Source organism: Heteronotia binoei, chromosome 6, assembly GCF_032191835.1.
Source record: "Heteronotia binoei isolate CCM8104 ecotype False Entrance Well chromosome 6, APGP_CSIRO_Hbin_v1, whole genome shotgun sequence".
Lineage (NCBI taxonomy): Eukaryota > Metazoa > Chordata > Lepidosauria > Squamata > Gekkonidae > Heteronotia > Heteronotia binoei.
This window is the reverse complement of record NC_083228.1, coordinates 59,957,409-59,967,260: the sequence shown is the minus strand read 5'-3', so window position 1 is coordinate 59,967,260 and position 9,852 is coordinate 59,957,409.

Sequence of the window (9,852 nt, the reverse complement as noted above, 5' to 3'; positions counted from 1 at the left end):
GCCATGAGCTCCTTGGAAGAAAAGTGAGATAAAAATGTGATTGTTGTCCAGATATGTATATTTCAATCCTGAACACATTTTGCCACCTAGAAAATCCTGCTGTTCAGTAGGGTTTACTCTAAAGAAAGCACACTCAGGAATGCAGCCAAAAATTCCCACTGATTTCTTCAAATGCAGGTAGATACAACCACCATTTCCCACCTAATATTTAAATATACCTCCTTTTTGGAAACACAAACACATGTATATCCATTGATAGCTTAACAGCCCTCAGGACTTCCATTTAAATACATCTTGGTTCAAGATCCACTTGATGAATTCATATAAAAATAAACAGAAAGAAACCTTTTGCCACTAGTTCTATAATATGTTTTTTCAAACTCCATGAGAAGTCTAATTAATGCATCTCCTCCATATAAAGCATAATGTCTTATGTGAAAAAGAAAGGGAGGGCAGCCCAGGGAAAGCATGAATTGTAATTTTAAACTTGCTGTGATAGACTTCAAAAAGATCATATTGCTGAGTCTTGAATCAGTCTGCACTACAAACAACAACAACCACCGCTCACATTTTTGAGAAGAGTTCATCAAAATAACAAAAAGGATACAAGTAGAAGGATGAAAGAATAAACTTTGTGGCCATAACTTAGCATTATATCCACTCAAACTCCACTGATTTCAATGGGATTTAATCATGCAGAACCGTGTGATGGATTATGGTCTCTGGAATACCTTAAAGAGCTATTATCTTGGTCTAGAAATGACTAATGGAAGATACAATAGCCCACCTATTAATATTTCAATAGCAGAGCAAACAAGGAAGACCAAATTATGAGATGGAAATCGATGCCCATATATATAAAATGCTGTTATATTGGCTTTTCCTATCACATCCAGCTGTACAATCACAGTAAGTACCGTGCACACTGGTAAGAACACCAATAATCAAGTTAATAATTATTATATGACATTGGCCTATTATGCACATGCAGCTTACTGCAGATTTTCTGAGCAGCAGGCCTTTAAGCTTGACTTCAGATTCTGTGTCCGCCTTACATACCATTCTTTTTCCTCCAGTGTATTCATTCGGCAGCTAAAAAAATTGCAGTTTTTTAAATCAGCGTGGAATGTCACTTATGATGTGTGGGAGGTGGCATCCAGAGGGGTTTTTTTTTAATGCAATTGCCCTATCATAACTGTGCAGCAGCATCCAGCAAGCACTTTCCATTAAATCTTTGTGGTTCAGGTTTTGCACATGCATTTTAGTGTTAGTTGGTTGAATGAAAAAGAACAGAAAGGAAAGCAAGAAAACTGATGAAATTAACCGGACTTTTTCTGCAACTGACAAGCACCTGCAAAACCTCATTTTCCATATTGCAAAGCACTAGGGGATTCTCTACTGTGTTATCAGCCACTGTGAAAAATGGGAAAGTGTTTGAAAGTCCATCATTACTGGAAACAAATTGCTTACCAGATTAGAGCTATTTTGGGAATAGATTTACCTTTTCAACCAGAAGTATCTCTTCTAGAAAGTTGGCACCTCATGATCGATCGATCAATAGATAGATAGATAGATAGTTGGGCTTACAGTTGGTATCTTTTATTTTATATATTTTTATTTTATGCAGTTTTAAAGAAAAATAAAATTTTATTTAAAAATTAATGATTTACTAAATGCACAGAAGCAGTTGTGTTTTTTTTTTAAATTGTTGAAAGGCTCCCATCCAGATTGGGAACATGGTGTGGTGGCCACAAGAGCTCTAGTCTCCCCCCCCCCCCCAATATCTTTTCAAGTGCCAAAACGCTGGGATCTGGGAAAACCAGGTTCGGACTGCTTCTCCATCAGGGAGACTGCCTGGTGACCTTGGACCAGTTGCTCTTCCTTGGTCTGGCTTGCCTCAAAAGGTTGTTGCAAGGACAATCATACACTGTCCTGAGTCCTTTGGAGGAATGTTCTAAATTCTGTGCTATCCTGGAGCTGTCCCTGGTGCTGCATATCATGCCTCTGAGACTTAGTTTACACATGAGGATGATATAGTAGAATATTGACCTGGTCAGATGGATTATTCCTAGTCAAATGGACTATTCTTCTCCATCCTGGCTCCTCCCAGGGTGTAAGTCAGCAGCTTTGACTTGAAATGCTTTTGAATGGAGTGTAAATATATGAAGATTTGCACAACCCCAGCATGAATGTGTGACGAAGCCTCCATGTGAAACGACCGGCTGCAGCCTGCGGCCCTGTAATTAACTTAGAGAACTGGGGTTCAGCCTTGATGCCACTGACAATCTCTGAAGAAGGGCACTGGTTTTGCTTCTGGATCACTGAAATGATAGCAGTGGAGTTGAACTTGTTTTGAAATGTTTTGTCATCTCCCGGTTGTACTAGGAGTTTGTTGGGTCAAAGTGAAGACAGGAAGAACAAACATATATGAAACTGTTTTTATTGTTTAGTTTGCATATTTGGAATTTCTGAATAATTATATTCACAATTTTGTAAAATTGTTGCTTGCCAGTAATTTAAAGCCATGAGCCTTTGGGTTTTCTTGCTTGTGTCTTTTCCATGGCTTCCTCTTGTTGTTTATGACTTCCAGGCATGCATGGACACATGCACACACAAAAAATACAAAGAAATAGCAAAAGAGATAGATATAAAGACAGCATAACATTCAAACAGAAAGGGTGATTTTATTTAACAGGCAGCAGTGGAATAGATGTAGTCAGGGGTTAAAAATGCTGAGGTGAGCATTGTTAATACAGATTATACTTTTTTAATTATCAAAATAGTGTTGCCGAAGCTTATTTCCATATATTCCTGGATCTTAACAGTGAGAGGCATTTGGCTGAGTATTTTAGTTACAGTTACAATATTTCTTCATATAGTTTCCTATAGACACTTTGTGTACCTCAACTCACCCTCTTTAGGAAACCACAATTTATTTCAATATCCCAAAGTATCTAAATCTGATTCGCTTCACAACCGTTTAGGAGGCTCCTCGGAGCAAAACCCCCTGTGTAACTGGGCAGGAATTATTCTTTTCTTCAGAAGATATAACCCTTTTCTTTTGGCCTGAATGGGAGTTTCAGCTTACTACCCAATCACCCTTGCCAAAATCTCAATCCCAGTTCTGGTGTCAGTGTAAAATAAACTCAGGCCTATAGCCATAGGGGGGGCCTATGGGGGCACTGCCCCCTGACTTCCAGTCAGGGACCCCCAACTCCCAGGTGGCCATCCAGGGTGCAGTCCACTTTTTATTTTTATTTTTGCTATGGCTGAGCCAGCAAAGTGCCATCAGTGGCAGCCAGTACCAGGAGAGCTGAGCAGGGCACAGTGCACTGCAGCAGCAAAAGCAGCAGGTGGAGAGAAGAAGATTTTGGATTTATATCCCGCCCTATACTCTGAATCTCAGAGCTGTCACAATCTCCTCTACCTCCCCCCCCCCCAACAAACACCCTGTGAGGTAGGTGGGCTGAGAGTGCTTTTATAGCAGCTGCCCTTTCAAGGACAGCTTCTATGAAAGCTATGGCTGACCCAAGGCCATCTCAGCAGGTGCAAGTGGAGGAGTGGGGAATCAAATCCAGTTCTCCCAGATAAGAGTCCGCGCACTTATCCACTACACCAAACTGGCTCTCAGGAGGAAGGTAGAGGAGCAGGAGGTGGAGGCAGACAAATGGAATGAGCCAGGGCGGGAGGGGAACAGATGGAGCTGCTGGCTGCAAAGCTCTGGGGTGGGGGATAGGGAGGTGGAAGGAGAACCCCCTGCTTGCATGCAAGATGCACTTCCTTCTTGAGCCCAAAGGGTTTTATGCCTCAACTTGGCCACTTTCAGAGCCTCCAGGTTTTGCCCCTACCCCAGAAAGCTTTTGAGAAGTGGCAAACCCTACAGTGAATGGGAAAGGGTGCCCTCTGACTTTTTAAATAGCTCCCCAACCTTTAAAATCCTGGCTGTGGCCCTGAATAAACTTCAGTTTAGGCTGACTCTTAGACTTTCTGTTCTTCTCAAAACTGATAGAAAACAGTTAAGGCAAGGAGTCATTTCCCTTCACTCCAAAGGTGAATCTGTCTGACTGACTCTGTTAGACTCACTGACTTCCTCTGACTCTGTCAAAAGCTGACTGACTGACTGACTTCCCAAAGACCAGCTGGCCAAAAGACTCCACAAAAGACCATGCCCTCAACACTCAGCTAATCATAGAATTCTCTTCAGCTAATGCTAGCCAATCAGAGTGGTGGGGGGAAGCAGCCTGTCACTCAAGTTCTCCATTCCAATGAAGAATTAATTCTTTGCTTCCAGATCTCTGAAACTGCTGCACTAGGAAACCTGTTGTTAAGGGCAGGTCACACCATCCATTCACCTTTGAAGATGTGAGTTCCTGATTAAAGCCTTCAGGGAAGATCTTAATTGACATGCTTGCTCATATGAGAGTTACAGATCCTTTAAATACTTTTATCTGAGACAATTTATGCCTTTAAAAGTTGTAACCTGCCTTTGTGCCCAGAAGCAGCCAGTGCAGTCCTTTCAGAATTGGAAAGATATAATTGGTCTCCATCCTGAAATTGCATTGTGCACTAACTGTACTTTTCTGAACCATCTTCTGAAGCCCTATGCAGTGGGTGCTTCAGTGGGGAACCAAACAATCTTCTCAGCTGATCCCAATAAAATCAATTTAGAGTGTTCCTTAGAGTGAGGGGTGTGCCTTCAGTTTTATCTGAGTTGAAGAAATAGCCAGAAAATACCTTATCAGTATTTATCAATTATTCTTTCAGTTGGATATAGAGAGGGTGTATTTTTGACTGTAGCACATAGTCAAGCCCAGATAATCCTGAAAAGAATTGGAATTATCTGGGAAAGCAGGATAGCTGCAGCCTCTACTCAAAAGACCCCTCAAGATCAAAAAGGATGGACCACAGGGACCAATTCAATAGGCTCCCAAAGAAGGTGACCCATCCTCCATTATTTCCCTGCATAAAAAGCAGGGACTGATGTCAAACCAGAGTCTCTGAATAGAAACTGAGGGGGAGGTGTATTTTTGCAGAATCAGTGACATTGTAGCAATGTCTGCTCAACATATCCAAGCAAAGGGGTATTTTGTAAGCCTAGCATGACCAATGCATGAATAGAGTGCCCAGAAGAACCAATGTCACTTTGGCAATGCCAGCCCAACAAGTTCAAGTAGTTTTTTTTTTTTTGGTGTGTATGAGCATAGCGCAGTCAGTGCATGTTCAGAGTGTCCAGCAGAACCAATGGCACTGTGGCAGTGGCGGTGGTGTTTCCAAGTCCAGCACAATCAGTGCATGTACAGAGTGTTGAGCAGTACCAGTACAATGTATTAGTGCCCAGCAAAACCAAATACCTTTCCCTTAAATGCTTTCTTTTTCCCCTACATTGAAAACAATGGAGGATGGGGCATTTTCTTTGGGTACTCTGTACATCCACTCTCTGTATTATGCTTGCATCTCCCTGCTTGGATCTGTTGAACTGGCATTGTCACAATGGCACTGATTCTGCTGGGCACTCTGCACATACATGTACTTGTTCTATTGGGTTTGGAAACCGCTCCCCCCCCCCAACATGCAGTTTCTACTGCACAGACTCTGGTTCGACATCGCCCCCCCTTTTTTTGCTCCCCCTCCATGTAATGGAGGATGGGGGCACCTTCTATGGAAGTCCACAGAACTGGACCCCCTGATCCCACATTTTTGTAACTTAGGTAGTCTTTTAAGGAAAGGCACCAGAAGCTATGCTGAAAATATGGTGCCTCTACCTTAAAAGCAGCCCCCTCCAGCTCCTGGATACCCCCCCCCCCCCAGAACTTTTACTGGTCCTACAGGGTATAATGAAGCTGAAAAAAAATGAGATTTCTGAAAAACATGAATTCAAATAGCATATCAATATTGGAATTTGCCACCCAGGAATCCCCCCCCCTTTTTTTGCATATGCACACCTCTAATCTGTTCACTGTTGAACTTGTTTTCTGTGAAGGCTGTAGCATCTTTAGCCAGAACTATTCTTTGTCTTCTATGTTTTTTCCCCAAAATGTTTCCTTGTCAATGTTGTGTGGAGCTGACTGGAAAGAGAGAAGACAATAAACATCTATGCATAAAACGAAATGGACTTGAAATCTGAGCTGTTGATACTTGGAAGTACAGCAGCTGAATATAATGAACATTGGCATAACAGACCCCAAACAGGAGACCACTGATAAAATAATTCAAGGAGAGTTATTATTGATTACACAAAAACATTTCAGTGTTCAAGGAAGTGCTTTATAATTTGATCTTGTGAGAGTCAAGAAAATTAGAAGTGCATACATTCTAGTCTGTGCCTGCTTGCAAAATTAATTGATTTACTTCATCCACAATATTTTTACAATTTCAAACTATATTTTCAGAGCCAGTGGAGTGGGAGATAGGTGGTCTACCCTGAGTGCAGCTTAAGAAAGGCTCTTGAAGGCGGCCCTTGAAGCCAGTGTCATGCTGCATCCAGCTGAATGTCTTTCCTTTTATTTTTAAAGTGCAGTTCTGTCTGCAGCCATTAGGGGCACAGGGAAGTCTGAGCATAGCAAAAAACTCTAGGATTGGGTAAACTTCCCTTTCTCCAAGACTGAAGCAAATTTGTTTAGGGGATTGTGTTGATAGCTGCTACATTAATTGCCAGCCTGCAGGTCATTTTCTCCAATAGCCTAACCTTTCTGTCTTCCTTTCCTTGCATCCAGCTCAGCCAGATCTTGCAAAGCTGTAGTTAGGGTGTTGCAGCAAGATGAAACAACCTTTCCCTCTGTTGATTTCTCTCCCTTGTTTCCACAAGTTTATAATTCATTTCTGTCTCCCTTCACATAATTTTTCCATATCCCTCCCCTCTTATTTTCACTTCTTGGTCTCAGCACCTTTTTGCCCCTATCCTGCTTGGTGGTGGAATGCACCAATCAATCCTAGAGTTTGGGTAAACTTCCCTTTGCAAACCCAGTGCCTTCTGCTTATAATTTTAGCAATAGTTTGCTACTATACTATTTTTAAATGTGCAATGTACAGAGTACCCAGTAATACCAGTGCCATTGTGGCAATGCCAGTTGTTGTCAAGCACAGAGTCACTGTACATTGCACTGATTCTGCGGAGCTTCCAACCCACCCTTGCTTGGACTGTGACTCTGTGCTTGACAACAACTGGCATTGCCACAATGGCACTGGTATTACTGGGTACTCTGTACATTGCACTGGTTCTGTTGGGCTTGCAAAAATCCCCTTCCCCAGTTTCTATTGCAGAGATTCTCTAGTTTGACTTTAGTCCTTTGGAAACAGTGGAGGATGGGGTCATCTTCTTTTGGGAGTAGTGGTTTATTACTTGCAACAGCTATTTTGTGATGCTTTGCTAGTGTTAATTAGTAATAATAATAAAATAATAATAAAATTTTATTTATATCCCGCCCTCCCTGCCTAAGCAGGCTCAGGGCGGCTAACAACATACATAAAATATACAATACAGTAGTTATGCAAGACGTTAAAATCAACATTATCTAAAAACCATTCTAAATTCACATTCACAATTCACATTGAACATAATTTGACAGTAACAGTGATGTTCCTGGCGCTATTTCTGTCAGTTTACGTGATAGCGAAGATCCCTGAGGCAAAATCATTTTGGCGGATCCATTTGTTTAGCGATCATTAATCAGCAATCTGCAAAAGCCAGCCTAAAAAGGAAGGTCTTGCAGGCCCTGCGGAATTGGTCAAGACTCCGCAGGGCCCGCACCTCTTCCGGGAGTTGGTTCCATAGGCATGGAGCTGCGATGGAGAAGGCCCGTGCGCGGGTGTTCTGTAGTTTGGCCTCCTTTGGCCCAGGGATAGTCAGCGTGTTCTTTCCTGCTGACCTCAGTGCTCTCTGGCTCGTATGGGGAAAGACGGTCCCTCAGGTAGGCAGGTCCTCGGCCATATAGGACTTTAAAGGTAATAACCAGCACTTTGTAGCAAACCCGGTATGTAACTGGCAGCCAGTGCAGTTCGCGCAGCCCTGGCTGTATGTGCTCCCACTTCGGGAGTCCTAGTAACAGCCTAGCCGCCGCGTTCTGCACTAGCTGCAGCTTCCGGGTTCGGCACAAAGGCAGCCCTATGTAGAGGGCATTACAGTAGTCCAGTCTCGAGGTGACTGTACTAGTACTAGTCAAAGTACTAGCTTTGACTAGTACTAGTGGCAACTAGTCAAAGTACTAACTTTGACTGTACTTTATACTAGTCAAAGTTAGTACAAAGGTAGACTCCTAGTTCATGAAAATGCCTTGTAGATGTTTGGCATGGTCAGTTCTTGGGCTTCAAAATGGAGAACAGAAGCCCTCCCAAGTGCCTGCTCAGAACATGAGTGGTATGTTTTGTTTTTGCTGTCAAGTTACAGCAGACTTATGATGATCCTGTCGAGTTTTCAACACAAGAGACATTTGCAGGTAGGTTGCCATTGCCTGCCTCTACATCAGCAATGCTTAACTTCTGAGATTGGATGAGATTAAGCTATCGAGGTCAGAGCTAGGCTAAGAGTAATGTGAGTGGCCCAAAGTCACCCAAAGACTAAAGCAATGACTACTGGGGGATTACACAACTTGAAGGCTGACAATGAAGAAATTGAAATTGTTCAAGATTTTCTATTCCTTGGTTCCATCATCAGCCACAAGGGAGCCGCCAACCAAGAAATCAGAAGGAGATTGAGACAGTCTCAGTGGATGAAAAGGGAAGTCATGAAGGAGCTAGACAAAATTCTTAAGGGTAAGGATAAATTGCTGTGACTAAGATCAAGATAATTCATACCGTAGTATTCCCTGTTACGATGTAAGGGTATGAAAGTTGGGCAATGAAGAAAACTAACAGGAAAGAAAGTAGATTCATTTGAAATGTGGTTTCAGAAGAGAGCTTTATGGATAATGGACCAACAAAAAGACAAATCAGTAGGTTTTAGATCAAAACAAGTGTGAACTCTCCTTAGAAGATAAAATGATTCAACTGAGGCTATTGTACTTTGGCTACAATATGAGAAAGACAAGAGTCATTGGAAATGACAATAATGCTAGGAAGAACTGAAGGCAGCAGGAAAAGAGGAAGAACCAACATGATGGGTTGAATCTAACAAGAAAGCCACCATCCGCAGTTCACAAGATCTGAGCAAGGCTGTTAACAATAGAATGTTTTGAAGGTTATTAATTCATAGCACTGCCATGTTGGAAATGACTTGACTGCACTTTACACAAACACCATGCTTAATTTGTTTGGTTCCTTTTGGAGGATAGAGAATTGAAGACTAATGACATTTTTGTAATATTTGTTTTGTTTACAATTTGATTAGGAGTCTGGTATAGTGGCAGCTTTCCTTCTCCTCTTCCTCTCCTTCAGGCAACAGCTCCATTATCCCACATGAGTTCTCCAGAGAGAAAGAAATCCTGTAGCCCTCAGGTACTTTATCTAACACACAGCAATCTGTCCATTTCCTAACATAAAGTGCTTTTTCACACACACACTCCACCTGCCCTCTCTCTTCAGCCGGAAGGGTTACTTTCCCTTGAGAAGTAGTCTGATGATGGATACTTGCAGAGGGCTATGAAGAATTATTTCCTAGCAATTATCTGCTGAGGACAATCCATGGGGTCTAAGGCCTCAGCTTCAGTTCTCGCAGGCCAAACCTATTCAAAATGATGAAGCACCAACTCACAACAATACCTAGGGGTGAAGTGGGGCTATTTTTAAAACATTGGGCTCAACATAAATTCTCACAGAATGTTCATAATACAAATGTCCAAAGAGGGAGGAGGGAGGGAGGAGGGGAGAGAGAGACGTTTTGAAATCCCTGAGTAACAGCTGTGTGTCCTTACAATGGCA